Genomic DNA, 17,291 nt, shown 5'->3' with positions numbered 1-17,291 from the left:
CCATTAGTGTATTTTTTTGGCTCTGACTCTGTCCAGAGAAAGTAGCTGTCCTGTTACCAAACCTGGAGCTGCGACTGGGCTCATGAGCCATGGCCAGGCCTCTGAATATTTGGTATCTGAGAAATGTTTTCATCTTGTATACATGCGTAACGGTGCAGGTGGGCTGAGACAGATCCAGGGACTGAGAGTGTGACTGTACTTGCTGTAAATTCACAAATCATGGACCTGTGTGCACTGAACTCCACCAGTTTCCCTTAAAAAGCAGGGCTGGGAAGTAATACATGGGTCTTGTGGTTTTATGACACCTAATAGGAGATCATAAAATGGCCATTGAATTTTATTGCATTTGTGGGAGAGCTGATGAGTCCAAGGATGGTGTGCTGTGTTACTGGAAGTCGAATAACCACTGGTGCTGATGTTGCTGAACAGCTTTTTGACGGGAGGTTTGTTAGTTTATTCTGCCATGCCTCGGCTCTGATGATTAGCTATGCATTCTAGCTAGCATTTAGAGGTTTCCTCTTCCAGCTTATTTTTTGGAAACAACTTAACACATATGCATGTGGGAACAGCATAGCTACCCATGTATAATGTGTGGGCAGCATGTATGGGCAACCTTTGGAAATAAGACAGTAGCCTCAGTTGGTTATTCCCCTGAGAGACGTTAATTATTAACTCTGAAAAGTAATTCTTCTACCTGTTCTACATAAACTTTCATAGCTATATGCAGCAGCAAGATATCTTTAGGTAGTGAATGGCTTGCAAAAAGCCAAGCTCTTTAATGTTACTGTGCAGATAGATTTGGCTGCTGGAGAACTACTTCAGCCTAAGATTTTAGTTCTGCCAGCTGGCAGAAGTGATCATATATGTAAAACCTTAAGCTGAGCCAGAAAAACCTGAGTTCAAATCTCTTGCCAGGGATTGTAGGATAGAATGATTAACCTGATTTTGTATTTTTGGATAACTATCAAGTGCCCGAATATTTATAGTAATAAATGTCTTCCATATGTGCTGATACTGCATCCATGGAGTGCAATAGCATGATACAGTTATTGTCTTACTTGAAGACACTAATTATAGCTAATCCTATAGGCACATGAATCATGAAACACTGGCCCAATTTCTGCCAGCTTCTGTGAGATGCATCTGATTTTGCTCATGTGAGCAATGCAGGTCAGCAGAGAGCTCAAGGCAAAATTCCAAGAGTGCTGAGGATCCCGAGTTCCCTTTTCAGAAGAGAGAGAGGCACTTGCTATTTAAGCATTTAAAGCTGCAGGTGGGCACTTTACAAGCTTGAACCTTCTAAGTCTTACTGGTAGGTGTCTGGTGTATCTTGAAGTGTCAAGATGCCACTGAAAATACAGTCTTGAACCTACAAGCCATTGTCATGTAGCCCTGTGATCCTCCAAGTGAAAACTGGCAGGGGGCACCTAAGTTTCTAAATTCATTTGTTGCCTGCTAGACTGGTGCAATAGCCATGCTTGGAGCAATGCTGGTGCCTGTTAAGCTGACATGGCACAATACTGAGGGTGCTCAGCTACTGCAGAGATAGAGCTTCTCCAGGGATGTGGTGGCTTACCAGGTCAAGCTCTTAAATACACCTTAATGCAATAAAACCTCTTCAGTTCATGACTGTAGAGCTACTCTCCAGTTGGTTAGAAAAAGTAACAGAGGAACTGTATGAAGGTTTTAATGTTGTAATAAGTTGGCTATAAAAACAGAGAAAGAGAGACTGAACCAATGTTCCAGTAGTTTTCCCTTGAAATAGAGGTAAGCCCGCCCAGACGTCTTCCTTTTAAATACTGACTACTGCATCTGTTTTAAACCAAAAATAATACCTTTTGATTGGAAATGTTTCAATAACATTATTTGTGCATTTTATTGAGGCAGAGGTTGCAATTATTAGAGTCACCAGGAATTTCAGACATTTAAACACAGCCTTTATTTCTCCAGAGTAAACCACATCCCTGTGCAATTATTCTTCTATCTAAATGCCTTCAAACCAAGTCGTAAACCAGATCTGACATTTTTTTTGCTGGTGGTCCCTCTTACAAATCAGCCCTTGAAAGGAACATGCAGGGCTAAGCAAACACCGAAGAGGTTGGACTGGTCCCTGGGGATGCTGAAGAAGGCAGAGCTGGTGCAGGATGCAGCGTGTAGTCCTGGGTAAATCCTGTGGCTCTGAGCTGTCAGTCTGGCCAGGTACTGTAGTCTGGGCCCCTCAGACTTTAAAAGAATAAGGAGAAGGGTTTGTCTGGTCATGGAAACTGCTCCTTTCAACCATGTGATCTCTTTATGGTTTTTCTTTCAGCTGGCTTCGCACCAGGAAGCAAACAATTGCGTCTGTGGCAGAGAAGGGACTTGGCTCAGCAGCCAGAATGTCCCCCCAGCATGCTCTGAATGTTGCCCCCTAATCTTTTCAGCAAAGGTTTTTTGATGTTTAATTAAAAAACTGAGACTTCTAAAGGGCCTCTAAGGCCTGAATCCCCTTTGTTTTCTGGCATCTCTACATCCTGTATTGGTACCACAGGAGCTAGGCATTTGAGCACTTTCATTTTCAGTTTCTTGATGCTTCCAGCACAGCATAAATAAGAATTTGGATCTAAAAGTCCATTAAGATTTTGGCATCAATGAGAACAACAAACTTGAAGCCAAAGGAGGTGTCCCAGCTTTGAACAGAAGGAAGTGAGAGTTTGTTTAGGAGGCGACTTGAGACAGCAGTAGATAAAAGAGGAATCCTCCTCACCTGGCCAAGGAAGTTTTGGCATCTGCCTGTTGAAATATCTGGCAAATGCCTGCTGGCTTGGAGAGAACAGAATTAGGTTCATGTTGGAGTGCAAGGATGACAATCATGACTTCTGTCCTCTGCTGTCCGTATCATCTGGATGTCTTTTCCCACGCATACTCCGTAAGAAAAGATATTGAGAAACCTGAATGATGTGTCAGGATGCCAGAATGCTGTTGCCATTTTGCTCAGAGAGCCTTATTCCATACCACTTTGATGCTGGTTGTGTGCTTCTCCAGGGTCTGGGCTTTCATGACTTTATCTGAAGTGTGTGTCCTCTCCTTTCCCCCAGGGTAGCAGCATATTGACTGCTTTCCCCACAAACACCTGTAAAACCTCCACACTCCCAGGAGAAACATTCTTATTTATTCTTCTGATGATGGTGAGCGTGCAGTAACAAAAGAGCAGAGCAAAATACAGAGTTCTTACTCTAGTAAAAAAAGGTGGCACTCAAGCTGTTGCTCATCTAAGGGCAAGCAGGTTCCTGGCAAGAGCAAGTGTATACCAGTGCTTTATAGCAGGCCAGGTCTTGACTGCACTGTCAATTAAGGGCAGCAATTCAAAGTGATTCACAGCAGATTACACCAGCTTGTCTCTTCATGGAGCACACTGGTCCTGAGCTTGCAGGTGCTGCACAGACTGCCAAGCCTGGAGCTAGCCTGCAGTTATGCTGTCAGCCTTGCTTAGATCTAATGCTTTATGACAACTGTCTACCTGTAATGTGATAATGGGCTCAAAACCTCTGCAAAATTGATAGGGTCTCTCGCAAAGAAGGAGACACTTCTAATGTGGCAGTCCTTATCCCTTTCTGAAAGTCCACGTGAACTGCAAATTTCTTTGCAGAACTGGGAGGCATGGTTCTGCAGCCCCTGACAAGGGGGCTGGTTGTGTTGGTGTCTGTGAGGCTGCTGGCCTCCTACTTTCCACCAGTGCAGAGGGAAACACCCTGTTGCATTTTCAGACACTCTAGATCTGTTGTAAACTCTTAAACCTAAGACACTGTTGGCTTCTACTTCTTAGGGCTTCTTGCGTACTCTGTCTGTACTTTTCATTTTCTGGATAAAATCATCTTCTAGCTTCAAGATGTTTCGTTTATACAATGAGTTGGTTATATTTAATTCCTAAAATGAGTCACTGTCTAGAATGATTAACAGGTAGTGTTCTAAAAGAAATTATGCTGAATATTGTGTAACACAGCCTGTACAGAAGGGACCAGATTCCTACCCACCTTATATTGGTGTGATCCAGGAATAGCACCACTGACTTTGTGTTAGATCAGTGTTAAGAGGGAGTTGGGCCTACAATATCCTGATGTAGTTTCAGACCCCCCATATTTGCTGTTCGGAGAAGTTGCAGCCATGGGAAGGCTCTCCCTTGCTATGGAGAGGCCTAGGTATGGTCCCTGTTCATAAACACAAGATAAAGCCCCTTTTCCCCGCACTCCCTAACACTATTGATGGTACAGTGTTATCACCATCTTGGCCTAACTCCTGGCACAGGGCTTAATGGCAACCAGAATCTATTTTAGCAGCCAAATGTTGTCATTTTAGCTGGTATAACTAGTTGCAGCCTGTCCTTTTCCAGCTGTCCAGCTTCTATCCCAGCTCAAACAGGCCCAGGGTTGGCATGGGGTTTTGGCAAGGTAGGCATGTGCATAGGGACAGCAGAACAGCTGTGGTCTCCTGATGTATTTTGGCTGTATGGGAGACTGGCTTGCGCAGGTGTGGATGACTACCATGGATAAGTGCCAGGCCCTTTGAGGAGGGAACAAGGAGATTGACCCTCAGGGCCTGCTCTCTGGCATGAGTGGTCCAGCCCTATCCTTGGGTACAGCGTTGTGAAGCCAGGAACTGCCTCTTGGGACTGTGCCCTCGAGATCAGAGTCCCCTCCAGAGAAAACAGAGATGTTTACACAGAGCACAACTATCCTAACGGCCATGTGATAATTAAGAGGCCTGAGGCTACAGTATAAATCCTTCCCTATGACCTTCTCATCTTCCAAGACTACTGGCCCCTGTGGTAGCTCTGACCTGCATGCCATTCACTGCCACATCTGTGGGCTTATCATGCTTCTTAAAGAGCCCATAAACCCATTAGCTCTGGGTAAATGATCCCTGGGCTGTCTTTAGAATAATTAAAACCACAAGGCAAACAGTTACTCTGGACTATCAGCAGCATATCAACAAAACTTGTGTCTTGAAATGTGTGTTCAATTTCTGTTATTAAAAGGCACAGAGCCATATGTGAAGCATTATCACGCATCTTTGTGAAATTAGCAGAACTATTTGAACAACCACTTTGTCTCTATCAAAACAGTGCCTGATTATTATTATTTTTTCATACTGTGTAGGAAGGTGAGAGAGCCTTTGGAAAGCAGGAGGGCTTATGCAGGCAATTGGACTTCTGTAGCCCCTGACTATGTTTGCTCTGCAGAGATGGATACTATCTGTCTGAGGAGCCCAGGCAATGCTGGTCATAAATGGGCAAAGAGGAGAAAGATTAAGAGTCCTGTGTTGCTTTTAATCCTGAAATCCAGGAGGCTGTTGCTTTCGTCTGACTCCTCAATTATTCTACTTTGAGTGAGGCTTCCCCAGTGCTTACCAAATTCAGTTTCAATTAGGATCAATTGAAGTCTTACTATTGATTAAGTGTGAAAAGAGAGAAGACCAGTCCTGAGTGTGCTTTGGAATTCCCACCACCTATGGTTAGGAACATATGTTAGAAAAGTGATGTCACTTCTGACTGCCTACAAACTACACCTTAACAAAAAAAGAAAGGAAACCAGAAAATTTCTAGTTCTCAGTTTCTTGGACTGGCCCTCTGAAAATGGCACCAAACCCACTTAAAGACAAGGGTTTTGAAGGACGGGGAAAAGAGAGAGGAGCTGTTTCTGATTAATAACGACCAGCAACTGTGGGCAAGGTCAACATGAGGCATATGGCCAGGCTTGAAGGAAACATGGTGTGAGGTGTTTTGCTGCTTGACGAACACTTCAAAAACTTCCAAAGCAAATAAACCCCAAAATTACTGATCTGTTTGGCAGTGCATTTGGCAATTGACACCAGGCACCTCCTGTGGACCAAGAGCCTTTAGTTCTGGTTTTGTGTGGCATACAAAGGATTTTCTACTCTTAATGGTCATAGTTGGGGTCTTTTTGTGTATGTCTGGTTTTGTGCATATTTACTTTCAAGGGTGTTGAAGATGAGTGAGATCATATTTGGAGAAGGTGATCATTAAAGAAAATGCCGGTGTTTCTTGCCAGGCCTGGTTATCAGCCAGATAGATTGAGATAAGGCAAACAAAACTGAAATAAATATGAAATCAGTTGATTTAGTCTGCTTAGACAAATTGAACAACATCCCTTGATCGTCAGAGCTGAATCAGCAAATATAAAAAACCCAAAGACAGTCAACCCTACACTTACAACCCACTTGAGGTTTCACGCTGACAGCCTAGTCGCTAAGTATAAATGATCCTCCCACTACTGGTTTGTCTGAGTCTCGGGTTATATCCAGGGGTATGACTGCATCACTAGCCTTGCAATCTTAATTTGATTTTATTTCTTTTAACTGAACAAATACATAGGAACTTTCTTACTGTGCCAAGTATTTCTGCTAGAAAATATTCTGGAGGATTCATGTAATAACAAACATGTGAAGGATTTCTGATATGAGAAAGTCTTGCTTATATTAATTTTTTTTTTTAGCTCCAGAGTGAGATTAGCTTTGTTCTAAAACTGCTTAAAGTCTAAACCCATATACCTCCAAATGTGCAGTGGCCAGAACTACAGGCTTTTGGTACATCTATAATATAAACAGTAGGTTTAGCATGCATAGTAATATGTGATATGAGCCCTGATTATACAGACTCAGCTCTCTTTATTAATATGGAGCACTGGCTTTTCTCCTTTTTCTGGAGACTGAAATTTGACATGTTTACTTTTCTGAGATGATCTTTTGTGGATCCTTTTGGAAGCAGCTCACAACTGCCTAGGGCTGTATGGACTGAGCTGAAAACCAAGAAAAGAGAGAGAAGCTTCAGAATTAGCTATTCAAGTATATTATTAACAGCTGTTAATATGTAATTTCCACTGGTAACTAAATGTATAGTTACTGTGTTGTACCTCAGGATTTGGTCTCTTTTCCTCAGACACACATTATGTGTGGCCAAATGCAGAAAATTTAGGATTGCTACTATTTGGAAAGGGAAGTAAACAGAAATGCTTTCAGAGACACCTTCTGAGTCCATAGCAAATAGTAGCTGGAGCTTACATAAAATAATGGTACAATAAACTGCAAATGCCTCTCTAAACATAAGGTTACTGTTAGCAAAAGGTAGACAGGTTTTGGGGTGGCAGGGAGCAATAAACAGCCTGAAAGCCATTACTTTATGCTAGCTCCGAGGCTTAGCAGCCATTAGAAACATTATAAGGGACTCTTGCATGTTTCCTCGGGTAAGATCAAGCTAATTTGCAAAATGCAACAAGCTTCTGGTCTACCAGGAAAACTTTTCATGCCCGTTGCTGGCAACGCTTCCCACATTAGAACTGGGGAAAGGGAAACACCACCCAGGGCTGTTGCAGCTGGCCACCAGCCTGGCATTGCCCACCTTGCCACCCTCCTAAAGATGTCATGGTGAGAAACTTGTTCTGATTTTTCCCTAAGCAGGGCTCAACTCGAGCAGTGGCCTTGTCCAATGCCCTTCTCCTGGTATCAGGTATTTCATGTGCTGCTTACCAGCTAGTGGTGTACTGCAGCCCACGTTCTGCTGGCACAGCTGTAAGACATCCACCACCATCATCCATGTTGTAGTGCAGCTGCTAATTAATTGGCAGGGCTGTACAGAAGAGTTGGCTGAACACTGTATAAAGGGTGGAAATGCCAAGGTAGGACAAGGCATTTCCAGCCTTACAGAAATATGGGGAGAACAGTACAGAGATGGGGGAAAATCCACTAATCTCTTAAAGCATGAATCTCTGCCTTCCTCCTTTTAGATGACTTGACTTGGTACCTAGGCAGTGGAACTGGAAGCAGCTGCAGAAGAACAAATGTGTTGGGAGAAATAACATACAGGCAAGGTGTGTATTTTGAGCAGCTAATGTTGTATTTGACAATGAGCTCTTTCATGGGAATGTCAACCACGAAGAGTACAGAGCTCAGGCTGAAAGAATTGAGTCTTATGTTTTCCATCTACATAAGGGAATGTTCCAGTCACCAGCCTCTGCAGCTGTTGCAGCTTCCACTGCATTTTGGTTCTTTCTCCACAAATCTTTTCCATGCAGTTGAATAAAAGTTGGCTGCTTCAAGTTGTAAGAGTGCCCTTGCAGCTGGGAACTGACCCATCTGGGCTCAGCTCCTCTTGCCTCAAATGCAGATGCTCTAGACAATGTGATTACCTGTGGTGTGTATTGTCACTCATTTGGGCTACACAAGATGAGATATGATATGGTGCCTCAACATGGGCATCTAGGAGTGAAAACGCCATTTTCACCACAGATCTAAAACATAGCATGATACAAGTTACTATGAAGAAAATTAGCTAGCCAAACCCAGTGTAACTGGTAAAGCCCTCTGAAAGGAGAACATGCAATTGTGAAAAGCTTGGCGGCTGTGTGCTTTTGTTTTGTGCATGCTACAGTCCAGGTGACCTGTAGGGAAGCTGGAAGCCTGGCATTTGAACGGATGCACAGAACAGCTCGCTGCAGGTGGGTGCTCACCCTGGGAGCAGCTGAGCTGTCCTAGATCTTTGTAGACCAACTAATTATCCTGGGCAGAGCACCCTGCTGTAGTGGCAGCACTGTTTCAGGTCCCCAGTGGTCTTGGGTATCTGCCCTGCACTGAATTGCACAGTGCAGACATTCCCCATCTCTTCCAAGTGCAACTTGGTGGTGGAGAATGAGGCCTGGAAGTGTTCTGTATTCCTCTGTTTTAGGTAGCTGCTCATCAGTGGATGCTCAATTGTACTTGGCACTTTTAGTACAGCCACCTGGAAGTAAAGGACATAGAAGCTTTCTGTGGTCTTCCTAACGCAGGGAAGTTTCAGGTTCTTCTCGCCAAATATCAGTATGAGGCCAGAGAGCTCTGGTAATGTTGCAACTGTATTAATTCACATAATTTACAAAGTATCACAACTATGTTTGTGATTTAGAAAGAAGATGTGCCTAGAAACTCTCTCTTAATTTGTGTTTATTATAATATTGTGTAAAAATGCATACTCTATTACTGCTAAATTGCTGTAATTTATTACATTATACTAGAATATATAGTACATTACATATAACAACTGGCAAAAATGTATACATGCTAGAGCTGAACCTGAACTAATCTTCATGGCTAGGAATGCCTAATTTCTGTGGGGGTTAAGATAAGAGTACAAAGCACTAAGTGATTGGCAAAAACCCAAAAGAATGTCCTTTGAAAGAGTTTGGACACCAGTGGTGGAGCTAAGATGCACGCTCCACATACTGCTTTCAAAACCCTGAGTGTTGGTCAGCACTGCAGAAACGCACGAGCAGGAGTTCTGCTTTCTCATTGCTAATCACACCTTGACATATTTGTAGCTTTATTTATAGTTCTTTCATATATTTGCAGTCATTAACAAGAGAACCATATCCCTGCTGAAGTTCTAGCCAGAATGTATTTTTCTCCTACACTTGTTTTGGTTTTCCTGTTCCTGTAACACAGGCCTTCCTTAAATCTTAAGGACCAAGTGCATCAGCAAGAGAACTAGTGGTTAGACTGTACTAAAGTATAAGCTACTGTTACCCCTGCAGACCCATAAAAAGCAGGGAACCTAAATTCATAGCTGCTCCCAAGTTAACTCTAGCACAAATCTTGCACTGAGTCAGGGAGGCAGTGCCACTTGCTCAGAGCAGGGTGGACATAATCAGCTGCACTGTGATTTCTGGGTGAGCACAGGGGCTGGGGGACATATCTGCAGTGCAGGTGTAGCAGCATCCAGCTCAACAGCCTTTCTGGTTTAGGGAGGGGATAAGGGAAGTCAATACAGACTAAGGAGATGGTTAAAAGGATGGTAACAAACAGTGGTGACTGGTGAAGTCTCCCTGTATCCATCTTGATGATTATGAGCTAGTTCTGTATGTGGATGCTGGATGTGCTCCTTCACTCCCTCCAGCACAGGTACTCTTGGGTCACTCTGTAAGTCTTCCCACTGGGCACCTGGCTTCCTGCACCGACCTTTGGGCTGCTGTTGAACAAAGATACTTCTGTTACAAAGGCAAGTCCCCCCCTCCTATATTGAGGGTTCTTGGGCTTCCCCAGGAACCTGAGCTGTGGTCTTCTTTACATATCTTTTCCAAAAATCCCTGCTGCAAACTCTGTTTTGGAGTTTTCTGCTGCCCCCTTCCAACGGTGGAGAACGGGGAGGTTGTTATTAGTCCGCTTTAGCCTGTCATGGGTGTGTTGTATCCTTTAGCAACTCATAGCAGTTTCAGTATGTCAGAGTGCTCCTTGCTGCAGTAACATCCATCAGACACCACCACAAGCTGGCAAGAGACAGGCTCCCCTAAATGTCAGCTGGTACAGCGATACTCATGAGAAAGCCAAGACTTGCAGGTAGTGTTTCTTTAGCTTGTGGTCAGCAGTGTTTGTGTGGGACCAGCCTGGCTCTCAGGTAGGTTCACAGGCTTGGGGAGAGAGGTGGGGGGAAATGGGCAACTAACCTGCTCTTCTTCTTCATGCTCCAGTTGGCCTCAGGTCCCCCATTTAGCAGAATAGGTACTCTTAATGTGATTTAAAATCAAGGGTCACAAATTACTTGCCAAGTGATTTGCCCAGATGAAGTTGCACTTTAGACTTTCATTCTCAAAGGTGAGCACTGGCATATTTATGATCTTCTAAGGGAGAAAACCAGAATTTAATAGAACTTGCTAAATGGAGCAAATGAGGCTACAATACACCCTCTCTCTGTTATATATTAATCTGGTGTTATTAAGTGTTAACTTAACAATGTATTGTATGGACAGCTAAAAGGGGCCAGGAAAACTCTCTGTGTTGAACATGTAAACAGCTAGGGTTTTTTATTGGAATCATTAACTGCAGTGCAGTTAAATCCTTTGTTTTCATGGCTGGTTTAAATTAAATTAGAAAAATTGTAATTTTTTAAAAGAATGTGGTAGGTTTAGTATATATCAAAAGGTTCAACAGAATGATTTGGCTGTGTCTATTTAAAAGGTTTTGTAATTTTTATTTAAAATCTTATTTATTCAGTTTCCTCTGGTAAAAAGCTGGGATTGTCTAAAGCCAGTGGAAGCATATTTAACACATCCTTTTCAGTGACACTTAAAATGCAGTCATTTTAAGCACATGCATAAAGGTGAAGGTGCACAGAAATTGAGAATATACTCCTGTGTCCCTGTGGGACTTAAATGGCCAATGTCCATTGAATTTCAAAATTTGGGTATGGAATGCCGTAGGTTTTCCAAGGGAGCGCCCAGCTAGTATCTGCAACTAGGAAAACAGGAGGTTTAATGATACAAAGATCATTAAACAGACACAGAGACCTGTGGCTGTTGCTCCAGACCAAACCCCAGGCGCTGAGTATTTATGGATTCCCTCTCCACGTAGCTCCCATTTCCAAGAGGAGGTGTTTCCTGCTTTGTTGTAGTCTTGCTGTCCCTGAGCACTTGCCATCTGTGCTTCCTGGTCAAAGCCAAGGATTTTGCCTTGGGAGCTCTAAAATTTCAGCTTGAGCTTTAGTAGGTTTTTAAAAAGCCTCTTTCAAACCCAGATGAGATGTTTGAGTTAAATTCATAAAGTGGTTCTGGCCACTCTCAGGGTTACTGTAAATCCCTGTTCCACTTGCATGTCAGCAGATGGCAATGAGGTGGGCCAAGATGTTTTTGGGGGTGTTTGTTGTTTGGTGTGTGTTTTTTTTCTTAGGGGTTTTTCCACCCCAAGGATAACAGGCTGCCGCTTCCTTTCCTGCTCTTGCAGGCCCCTGTTTGTTCCCAGTGAAATGGTATGGCAGTCACACTGTAGGCATCCCATTGGGCTGCCAGGCAGACTCGGGTGAATGCCAGACTTACCTAGGCTCAGCAGCTTGCAGAAAGCCCCTGAAAAGTGAAGCTCGGTGGCGGTGCAATTGCAGGATCCCTGGAACTACCCTTCTGCTTCACAGTAGTTTCAGCAGCAGTGACACAGGTCAGCACTGTGCTGCTGAGCTGCACTAAAAAGCTCTGTCCTCTTTCCTCTTCCCTTGTCTTTCCTCTCATTGCACTCAGCTACTTGTTCCAGTTTTTACCTCCTTGCTTCATCGTTCCCCTCTCCTACGCACGCACCTGGCCATTGCTGCCTTCCCCATGTGCAGATGGGGCTGTTCAATGGCCTATGTTTGTGGAACAAGCTAATTTAAAACACACATTTGTCGCTTATATAAATGTGTTGATATTGTTCTCATGTACTTTTACGTTTAAGTTGGATCAAGTCATCCTGAGCCCCAGGAAGCATAGTAACATCTGTTGGGTAGGCTGCTGGGGTTAAGGTAGAAGCTTCTAACCAGAACATGTTTCTGGCTGGGCAGTAAAATACCTCTACAGCTCTTTTTCTGTCTCATTGTTATTGGAGGTGTTTTGGGTCTAAAATGTAAGTTGGCCTTGTAAAGCACTTCCTGGAACTGATCAAACATTGGAATTATGTTGTACAGCAACCAAGGGAGCTCAGAGCATTTTTGTGGCACCTTTAAAAAAGGTGCTGGTGCAAGAGATGGCTTGTGTGCCTCTTCCAGAAGCATTGGTGTGAGTTACTTCTGTCAGGACCACCCCTATGCTCCTACAGCAGCTGCTTCTGCATGTCCTCCTAAAGCAGCTGCCAGGAGAGTAGAAAGGGTCAATGAAATTGCCTAAACAATGTAGAGATTAGAGCATTGCAAAGCTCTAAGCCTTCCTTGAAGGCGGTACACACGCAGTTTGTATTTGCCAGAGTATGAAAATACAGTGTGTCTCAGTAGGAGATGGTAGGACAGACTCCACAGTGCTTTCCTCCTGTGCTGGAGGAGGATGTGGAAGCATTAACAACTTTGAGCTCAGGCAGGCCCTGATTCCCTGCAACAGAAGCTTGCAAGCAAAGCCTTGTGCATGCCCTCACTGTCAAATATGAACTTTCCTTGAGGAAAGCTATTATTCATCTTGGTGTCCAGGGCCCTCAGTAAGGTTAGTTTCCTCTTGCCTCAGACACAGCAAATGAAACTGTGGTAAACAAGGAGCAGGCATATAGACGGCTCTTGGGAGACTTGCAAAACCCGAAGGAGTCAAAAGTTGACATATTTCAGCTTAGGAACACTTTTATTTCCTGATGCACCTTTGCCCCTTTAATTCTCACTTTGGTTCCTGAAGCTGGCTCTAAAATTGGTGGAAGAAAATATGTGATGGTAGTAACATTCTGCTTTTTAATTTTATTTATAAGAGGAGCAGCAAGGTACTACAGAACTATATTTCTGTGACTTGTGCACTTCTCAGTGCTAGAATTGTCTTTCACTCTGTTATGCAATCACCTAAATATTTGTAAATATGCTTCTTTCCTGATAGTGTATGCAAAAGCCTTTGCTGGTCTGCAGAGGGGGGGAGAATTCAAAAAAATACTTCACCATTTACTACTTTATGCACAGACAGGCAATTTCCTGCCCTTTACAGCTCTCTCCAAACCATATATAGAAGTATTTTGTGGAGCCAAACCAAATGCACCCCTGTGGAGTCTACATACTCAGAACCTCTCTGTTAACTTCTCTTCTGTCATAGGTCTTGGTGGAAGTTCTTGCCTAGAAAAGTTTTTGATGGGCATGGGCACCAAGACAAAAATCTTTTATGATTTAAATTATGAGATTTTGGGGTTTGGTTTTGTTTTGTTTTGGTTTTTTTTTGCTATAGACTTACAGAGCCTTCTATCAGATAAATGAGCAAAGTGAGAATTGGTAGGCAAATGCTCAACTGATACGAATCGAAGCAATGCATTGCAGCAAATCCTGTCTGCTGTGCTCTCCCTGTCACTTCTTGCCCAGCAATTGAAGTTTTCTTCTTTTCTGTGTGACTTGCAAACTTTGTCAGTACATCACATGGATGTGAGGAGGTAACGCTCTGCCTCTGGACCACAGCAGGTGAGGTTCCTTCAGGACTGGTGCTCAGCAGGCCAGCTAAGTGCCATAGTCCTGTGCTGCACCTCTCCTCTCTGTTCATGGCCTTAAGTGTGGGCTGAGGCCAATTGGCTGACTTAAGGATTGGGCAGCTGCTTCCATCCAGCAAAGCCCTGGAAGGGTAGGGTGCCTGTTTCATGGTGTTTGCAATCCTCCAGCACCACTCAAGGCTAAATTCTCCTCCTATGCACTCAGGATGTCCATAGAGTTAATCCCAACCTACAGTTATGCTGGAAAACTCTGACCCCTACCACTAATTTTCAATTGTAATCCTAAAAGAAGAATAGTTGGCTAGTTTGGTTTTTCTGCCCGTGCTTAAGTGCATTTTGCTTTCATTATGGGGTGTCAAGTTGTTAATATTTATGGAGTACACAAAAGAATGAAAATTCTGTTTCGTGTTCAATCTGACATCTTTTGGCACCACAGCCCTCTAGTCATGGTAGTAGTTCTGTTTCAATTCGGCAGTGCTCTTTCAAGATGAAGTCCTTTAAAGTGTGGTTTGGCTCCGAGGAGGGAATCTATGCAAATAGTATTCAATGAGGTTGTCTTTATTGTCTCAAATATTAATAATTTCCAGATCAAATGCAGTTTGCCTTGAGTTTGTTTTCTTGTTTTCTTCCTGTTCTGTCAACTTGGTTAAATGTATCATGATGCTTTTAGAACAGAATCATCGAACAGCATGCTTTTAAAGCCAACCTGCTTATTTCCTTGGCAAACGTCACCCTGCATGGTGAGGTTCTGCAGACCTCCTCCAGCTCAGGTACCCCTTCCACTCCTCAGCCATATAGGACTGGGAGCGGGGCCTTCCATGGGCCTGCACAGCCACAGCTTGGCCTGGGTTGGTGTGGATGCAAAGCACAGGCAGTTATACGTGTGGGATCAGAGGTCAGTGAGTAACCAGTTGCCTCCAGCTAATTCTTGTTGCTGCAAGGGTAAAAGGAATTTAAAGAGTGCGAGTGTTAAAACAGTCCTATGCAGAAGGAGAAAAAAGTGGCTCCTGGGAGCTGTACCAGGGGCCTGTGCTTCTCCAAGTGAGTGTACTCGGGCTCCAGAGCCACGTTTGCAGGGATGCAGGGTACTGTGCTTCTGTGAGCCTGTGGTGGAACAGTGTTCTGCCTTGCTCTTGTGTCTGACTGCACATCGGCACTTGTCCAGATCTGCTCTGCCCAAACCAAGCTTATAAGGTTCTTGTAAGCTGGGGGATGATGTCATTGCTGGCAGCATGCCGAAATGCCCGCCCTTGAGGTCTTCTCTGCAGCGAGCAGCACAGCCATGCATGCTAACCTGAGTGAAGTGATACTGCCTCGGAGGTTCTTGGGTCAGTGGAGCTGCCTCTTGTGGAAACAAAAATGACAAAAGTCACCTTAATACTGCCTTAACTGTGTGAGTTTTTTGGCTTGGCAGCAAGAATAAACAAAAAAGGTCAACAAAATTCTCCAGAAAGCTGGGGGGAAGGAGGGATTATTACTGAAAAAGGTATTTAATTCTCTTGTGGAAACAACCTTAGATCTTCAGAAAGTTAAGGAACATCAAATAGTGCAAACTGTGTGCCTGCAAGCACAGGTATAATGTCTATGTTTGTTAGAGAACATACATTTACTTATAAGCTACTGGCTCATTAGCATGCATAATTTGTAATGTATGCTTTGCATGCAGTGCTGAATCTATGGAAAATAACAAGGATGCACCATGAAGAAATGTTGCCTCTTAAAGTATTTTATAAATTCAATATAACTGTTGAAATCACAATTGTCTGGAAAACCTTCTTCCAATACGTGCCCTATATTCCCTGCCAAGATTTCATTCATGATTTGGTATACTAGCTAAGGCATACATTGCACATCTGCAAGTCACTAATATTCATTTGGACCAAATCTCTCCTGGAATAAAGCCCTTTAGGATAGAATGATAAATCCCTAAGAGTACATGCTAGATAGTTTCAAATTCTTACTAATTTTTTTTTAAATAGTTCATAACTGCACTGTATTTTACTATTGTTCAAATACTGTCATCTTAATAGATTTCTTAGGCTTTATGTATGAGGAAAGAAACACATGCATTATTAGTAGGAAATAACCACAAATACAAAAGAAATAACAACCTTTGTGCCAGAGGCTTGGGTCATCAGTCACTTAGATAACCACTTGTTATTGCCAGTGACCCTGTAAGTGCTGACATTAACATTAAATGTCCTCTATGGAGTATGCTCTGACACACTCCATGGTAGCATTTAATGCACTCTACACCAGCTGAGTGGGATGTAACATAAAAGTTAATTTGAAAACTTTCGCGTTTTCTGGCATATTTCAAAGTCCATCTAGACACTTTACCTGGCGTTGTGGTGCCAAAGGATTGTGCCCTTTGATCCAGAGGAAGCCAAGCTTAGCTTCTGCTGTGCTCGGCTCCTGCTGCAGTCTGTGTGAGCTGTCAATGGCTGTGCATAACATCCAGGAAAATCTTGGGTCTCGGTTTAACTCAGTAGAAGATCCTGGTTTAATACTTGTGCTGAAGTGTTACAGGATGATTACACAGCTTTATTGTCTCTCTGCATTTTAATGACCAAAGGAAAAAGCAGTCTAGAAGGGCCTGTCCCCTAACATGCAGACAGAATGCCCGTCTTTCCCCCTACCCCTCAACAAAAAGTATAAAAAATTTATTTATTTAGTCTTTCTTCTGCTTTCTGACTTTTGATATTAAAACTGTCTGTAAGTGTGATAAGTGCTTGGTTTGCTGCCTGGGAATGGTTATAGTTTGAGGGGAGCCTAGAGGACACTTTATGAGCTATTAAGTAACTCATTAACTAGGAGGCTACGTACTTCACACAGAGACCCAATTAGGCTGGGGTGTCTTCTGATACAGTGTACCGGAGTTTAAAGATGGAGAAAATAAATGTTCACCTGATTGTGCAAGTTCTCCTCTCTCCTCCTACAGACAGCATGTCTTTTTAAATGGCAGAGACACAGTCGGCCTTTGCTGCTGGACCTTTCCCAGAAAGAACACCTATTTCTTGTATCACTGGCATCAGTGCTAGGTAAAGTTTTCTATGGAAGTGGAAGATATATTAGAAACTGGGATTGTTCTTTTACTACAGCATTTATACATTCAGACCTAATGATTAAGCTAATTTCATCAGTCACTGGTGGTTCATACCTTTACCCTGGAGTTCCTGGGTCAGCTGTAGAACATGTCACTGCTGTACTCCTACACCCCCATTTCCTGTTATCTCAGCAACTTTCAGTTGCAAGTATAGTTTAGGAAAGAACTATTACAGATAGGGAATATTTACAGAGAAACTGAGGCACAAGTATTGCCTCAGGGTGTTTCTAAGCTGCAGCTTACATATAGCCACATTAGCTACAGGAGC

General features: G+C 43.2%; 1 long non-coding RNA gene across 1 annotated transcript in view; it reads left to right on the top strand.

Annotated features, from left to right (window-relative positions):
• Positions 1–17,291, top strand: part of LOC130604912 (uncharacterized) — a 45,488-nt gene that overhangs the window by 948 nt on the left and 27,249 nt on the right. The window contains exon 2 of the long non-coding RNA XR_008973555.1: positions 11,737–11,811. This is a non-coding gene — a long non-coding RNA (uncharacterized LOC130604912). The remainder of the gene's footprint in view (positions 1–11,736; positions 11,812–17,291) is intronic.

This window comes from Pezoporus wallicus, unplaced genomic scaffold, assembly GCF_028554395.1.
Source record: "Pezoporus wallicus isolate ANWC-B61680 ecotype Strahan unplaced genomic scaffold, APGP_CSIRO_Pwel_v1 contig_4710, whole genome shotgun sequence".
NCBI lineage: Eukaryota > Metazoa > Chordata > Aves > Psittaciformes > Psittacidae > Pezoporus > Pezoporus wallicus.
This window is presented reverse-complemented; position numbering and strand designations above follow the sequence as displayed.